Genomic DNA, 7,500 nt, shown 5'->3' with positions numbered 1-7,500 from the left:
TATAACATATATATATATATATATATATATATAAATATGTACTTTTATATGCATATATATGTACTTTTATATATACTACTTTTAGTATATATATATAAATATTTATAAATATATTTATATATATTATATATGTACTTTTATATATATATATTTACTTTTACACATATATTATACTTTATATATATATATGTACTTTTATCTATTTCTTTAGACCGTTTAAAATAAATGAAAGTACTTTTTATAATATATATTACTTTTATATATTATATACTTGTATAAAGATATAATAAATATATAAAAATATATATATATATATATAACATTAACTTTTATCTATATAAATAAATAGTACTTTTATCTCAATAACATATATAATAAAACTATAAATATATCTAAAAATATATAAATATACATTAATATAAACTTTCTACTATATATATATATCTATATATATATATAAATATATATATATTTATATAAATGTACATACCAAATAAAAAAAATATAAAATATATTCAAATATATAATATATAATTATGCCTCGCATCTAACTATAAATACTATAAATAACAAAATCTAACTATACATGTCTATATACTATCAAACTAAAAATAAAATAAATATATATATATATATAAATTCATAAATATATACAACATATAGAATCATATGATATATATATATAAATATAAATATAAATTTAAGTATAACAATATATATAGATAGATATATACAGATATATATATATATATATAGTTATATATATATACATAAAAAATATACATCACATTACATATATATCTATACATACCTATCTATATCCAAACATAAATATATACATACCTATATATATACAAAATAAATTTATACATACAAATAAAAATATAATCATCTATATATATACATATATATATATATATATATATATATATAATAAATATATCTATGTAATACATATATAGGGTAATATATATATAATATATATCTAATATATATAGTATGTATAATAAATATGTAAGTATATATAATACTGTCGTATATATATATAGTATAAAATATATCTATATGTCTATCTATATATGTAGGATCTATATAATATAATTCTCAATAAAAATATATATAAATATAACTAACTATATATTATATATAAGTAATTAGTATTTATATGTCCTGTAAAATATATACGTATGTAACTATATGTAATATATACATAAATAAGTATGTATATAAATAACGAAATATGTATAAAATCAATAAAATAAATAATATATATATATATAATAATGTATGTATATATAAATATATATTTATGTATCCATATATATATTGTATGTAAATATATGTTATGTATAGATTATATGTCTGTCTATATCATGGTATCATATATAAATAAACATATATATACAATATATATATATATATATGTATGTATATATATATATATATTTAAGTATACCTACTAAAAAATTGTCTGTAAATATATGTGTATGTATATATCAAGAATGTATATAATTGAATCTATAACTATATACATATATAAATTATATATATATATAAATATATATATATAATCAAAAATCTAAATCTATATGTGTATGAAAAATAGAAGTATACTTATGTAGACTCTATATAAATGTCTGTCATATATTTAGTATAATATATATATGTATGTATATATAATATATGTATGTATATATAATTGTATTTCCATATAAATATTATATAAATATCTATATTATATATATAATAAATGTTTGTATATATATCTATATCTTTAAGTATAATATATATGTATGTATTATTTATGTTAATGTATAAAATTTTTATTATGTATATATAATATATAAATATAAATATTATCTGTATGTATAATATATATGTTATTACAATATATAATGTTTGAAAAAATAACTGTAATAAAAAGTCTGTAGTAAATATATATAATATATATATCTCATATATATATTATATATATACAATATATAAGTATGTATATATAAGTAGTATATATATATGTATGTATATATAATGTATGTATTTAAATTATGTCTAATTATATATACGTAAGTATATAATATTATGTATATATATGTATGTATCTGTCTATAATTACTGTAGGAATATATATGTATGATATATATCATTATGTATGTGTGTAAAATATCATGTAAGTATGTATATATATATATATATATATAATATATATATATAGATAAATATATAAGTATGATGTTATTTATATATATATATGTATGTATGTAAGTATAATAATGTATTTAGTATATAATATTTATGTATGTATAATAGTATCTATCTACGTATGTCTAGTATTTATCTATATATATATCTAAATATATAATATATATATATATATATTTAAATATATATATTGTGTGTGTGCTGTTTGTGTTTGTGTATGTTTGTAATGTATTTATGTATGTATAAATCATGATGTATGAAATATATGTATGTATAAAGATTAATATATATATATATAATAATGTATAATATATATATATTATATGTATATTTCTATATAGATATATATATATATATATATATATATAATATTTGTATGTATAATAATATGATGTATATAGATAATAATATATATTATATATATATTATATATATATATATATAATATGTAAGAATAATATAGGTATGTAATGTATATCTATCTAAATATATATATATGTAAATTATACATATATAATATATAAATATTATGTAATTATATATATATATATAGTATCTATATATAATATATAGAAGTATGTATAGTATAGAATTATATGTATGTTATGTATATATATTAATATATTATTTATATATATATTGTATGTATACTTATATATATATATATATATTTAAATCATAAATATATATATATATATGTATGTATATATATATATATAAAAAAATATATCTATATATATATGTATTATAATATATATATATTATATATATATATTATATAATGTATATATATATATATATATATATATAAATATATTTAAAAATTATATAATATATGTATATAATATAAAATATGTATGTATATCTATCAATATGTATGTATATATATATATTTATATATATATAAATATAATTAATATATATAAATTGTGTATATAGTATATATATATATGTGTACTTTTATATCTAAAATGTACATTTAAATAAATACATTATAATATATACTTATATATATACTTATATATATTTAAGTATATATATATTTATTCACTATCGTATATAATCTATATATATATATCTCAATCTAATCTATATAAGCGATTTATATCTAACTATATTATGCCATATTATATATAAAGTAAATCTTTATATAAGTATATATATATAAATATATCAGTATATATCTATATATATTATATATATATATAAATTAACTCAACATATATCTAACTATATATATACTTAGCATAAATACATCTATAAATATATGTGTATGTCTATATATTTACATATATGTACATATATATCTATAACATTATATATCTATAAATTTATATATATATATATATATATATAAATCTCTATAATAACTCAAAATAAATATATGTGTGTGTGTGTGGTTGTATCTAAAATTACTTATAACGTCTAATCTATATATCTATATCTCTATCAATCACTAAATATATAAAACTAATATAACATCCTAATAATATTCAAATCTAAAATATACTTTATAATTAGAATATATAGTGATAATTAAAAAAACATTGTTGTGTAAATATAGATATACTTATATAATATAGATATAATATTTATAAATATATATTCTTATTTAGATATAAATATATATATATATATAATATATATACTATATAAAGATATACTTTATACAATGTATATACCTATATATATGTAAATATATATTCAATATATATGATAATATAATAAATATAATATGCAATCTATATATATATATAATATATATATAAAAATATATATATCAATATATATATATACATATATATATATAAATATTCATCATCAAATCGTGTCGCACCATACTTAGCCAAGTTAAGGCTTATCAAATAGATCTTTTAAGTCTCCGTCAGAAGAATCAGGGCCCAGTGTGCACTCTGTCGGAGTGTTTTCATGTTTGTGGTACACCACAGTTTCAGTTAGGGTTGTCTGCAGCCCACAATCACAAGGATGCACTGTTAGCCCCTATTTTACACTTTGCCCGCTGGAGAGTGCACCACTCTTTCCGGTTAGGTTGGGTGCCGCGCTTTGAAAAGGTCTCTCCGCGAGTGCATTGTGGGATTTGATGTGCTCTACTGCTGAGTTCCACTCACTCATCGTTCCCTTAGATATTCTGGTCGTCTAACGTTTGAACAGTGGCGAAGCCCTTTCTTTGTTTAGACGACGGGACTCTTGGTGGTTGTAGAGGGGATTCTCGGTCTGTTAAATTGCTTTTGATTTTCCTCTGTCGACGGCAATATCCCTCCAATTGAAGTGGTGCGATACTGCCAAACTGTAGAGTGATGTTTACGGGGTTGCTTTGAGTGCGCCTGTGATTATTCTACAGGCTTCATCTTACACAGATCTAATTTGTGTGCGGGAACAGAGCGAGCCCACACAGGAGCACAGTACTCTGGCAGCTAGTAAACCAGGGCCAGTGCTGTCTGTTAAGGGCGTTCTGGGTCATCCCCCATTTTCCGGTTGATATTTGTGAGGAATTGTTTTCGTGCTGAATTTTAAATTTAGTTTTGTCTACATGAGAGTCCGTCCAATGTTACACCTAAATATACCCTGGGGGGGGTTTGGCACACTTCTAGACGGTGTTGTCCCATGTATATTTAGTTGTCTATTAGCCTTGTGTTGTCAGATGAAAGTGGATAACCTGGGTCTTTGTTGGGTGTTGCATTTAGGTCCTCCCTGGTATAGTTCTCAGAGTATCTATTTAGACCATTGGTCAGTGTGTTTTCAAATGGTATTAAAGGAGTTCCGCGATTTCCAACAAAGATCGTCCAGCATAGATGAATCGGTTAACAATCCGGGGGTTGAGGCTGGTCATTGGTATAAAATAGTAAAAAGATAAGGGCCAGGACCGAACCTTGTGGATCCCATTTCGCTGGGCCTCCAGGCTTTTTCCTCCCAGCCATTCAACAAAGAACCTGCGGTTGCGAAGAGGGACGAGATGAGTTTTGTTATTGTTTTGGGTTTTTAACATTTTGTCACTTTCAAATGAGGTTCGGTGGTTTACTATATCACATGCTGCGTTAGGTCTACAAACACAGCTCCTGTATGAGTTTAACGCTTATACCCATCGCAGTGGACATGGTAGTTTCAAACACTGGCTGCAACAAGAACGGCCGGTCTGAACCCTGCGTGGTATGTGAGTGAAGTGTTTCAGCCGTGGGGATAACAGCTAGGCCAAGTCGTTTCTTAGGAGTTTGTACAGATGCATAATGGGTTTTATGGGTCTGTAGCTTTTAAGCTGAGCTTGTCGTTGTTAGCTTCAGTAGAGCGACTACTTTTTGGCCTTTTTTCCATATGCCAGGATTCTAGCAATTGCTACTCAAGAAAGCAGCCAGTTCTGTTTTTGACCAAACTTGTTTTTTTTGCTCACTCGGCTATATCGACTATGCTTGCTAGTCTTTTCCATTCTTCTATACTAGAAAAAGCAGCTTCCGAGCTCATCTCTTGTAAAGGAACAAATTCCGTATGCTGGTTGTAGATTTTACTGGTTTCCTGTCTGGAGCTGATGTTTTCCAGCATTCTTGTGTTAGGCTTTCAATTTGTATTTTCAATGACATTCTGCATTTTTGTCGTCTGCTTGTTCTAGTGTTTGTAAAACCTCCCTTCCAAAGATGTAGTGTGTTCCCCAACTGGGTCGAGGTCGAAAGAGTCGAAGTACTCTTCGTATAAATGTTTTACTCTGGTGTTAGGCAGGAATTTGTTCCTTTTCGCCTGCATCCTCTGGTATGGTTTCCTGATGACTTGCCGGCGCTTTCTGGAAACCCTCATATGATGAGGGTGTTGGGGAGATCCGAGTCAATTATATCCTCAGTTCGCGTGAACTGTGTCCCCGTGGCTTTTTGGATTAAAATCTGCGATGACATTACCTTATTTGACTGTATGACAGGTTATTGTTGCGATTTTTTGGGATAGGGTCATTTAATTTTTAAAGAGGTTACTATTGTCCACTATTGAGCTTGACAGCAGGGTATATACACAGAGGAGATATCAAGGTGGTCTGTAAATATTTTTAGGAGTTTCTATGTAGGCAAAGGATATGCCCTTAGATTCTTTGACAATAGTCTTCTCGTTCACTAGGATGCACTCCCGTAGGTTGGCTGGTCAGTTGGATTACTAAGGTGCATTCCTGGTTCGATGCCTAGCTGGTCCTTGTGGGTTTCTGCAGGCAGAGTACATCTTCTTGCAGGTCAGCCAACAGGTGCCTTTAGCTTGAGAAGCCTTCTACGTTGAAGCTGACTAGCTTACACTTTGGCATATTCTCTTTGGTCTTATTGTGGTTATTATTTGGTATCAGCTTTACTTCCGGGCCGAGGGGCTATCCCTTTTACCACCCGAATTATTGGCGCCACAAGCGAAGTGTAGAGATTTTAGTTTCCCTAGGAAAGCAAGAGCGCAAGTGCAGCTCTCTACATGACCCCCTATATATATACAGTTTTGATATATAAAAAAAAAAAAATACAGTAATATATATATGTAGAGTATATATTATATATATATACTGTATACCATATATATGACAGTATATATAATAACAGTATATATATACTTTATACATATACTTATATATATACTAAGTGTTATATGTTATATTATACAGATATATACTTATATATACAGTAGTAGACTTATAATATATACAGTATGATATATACTTATACAGTATATACATATATAGGACAGGACTTATAGATACATATAGTATACTTATATATATACAGTATAGATCACTTATATATACAGTATAGATCGATACTTATACATACTTATATGATACTTATACATATATATATATACTGTAATACAGTACTTATATATACTTATACAAATATATATACAGTATATTATATACCTAGTATAGTTACATATATATACCAGTATATATATTATATAACAGTATATATATATACTTCCATATATATACTTCCCATATATATACTTAATATCAAGATATATACAGTATATATAATACTTATATGTTTATAGCATAACAGTATATTATATATAATATATATATACGTATATATACATATATATGATATATAGTATATACTTATATATATATACTTATATATACATATATACTATATAAAGTACATATATACTTATATCTACAGTACATATAATTATATTATATTACTTGTATACGAGTTACATAGATATTATTATTAGTATACTCATATATATATATATACATATACCAGTATAATATACTTTATATATATACTTATTAATATATTTTATACTACATATATACAGTATATATAT

General features: G+C 24.0%; 1 pseudogene; it reads left to right on the top strand.

The window, feature by feature from the left end:
• The window catches only part of LOC147468305 (uncharacterized), a 24,590-nt pseudogene extending 19,891 nt beyond the window's left edge, over nt 1-4,699 (top strand).
• Nucleotides 4,700-7,500: the final 2,801 nt, after the last annotated feature.

The sequence above is a fragment of the Penaeus japonicus genome, unplaced genomic scaffold, assembly GCF_977035675.1.
Source record: "Penaeus japonicus unplaced genomic scaffold, GWHDUDI00000001_assembly GWHDUDI00000030, whole genome shotgun sequence".
NCBI lineage: Eukaryota > Metazoa > Arthropoda > Malacostraca > Decapoda > Penaeidae > Penaeus > Penaeus japonicus.
The sequence above is the reverse complement of the archived record's forward strand: the minus strand, read 5'-3'. Positions and strand labels throughout refer to the sequence as shown.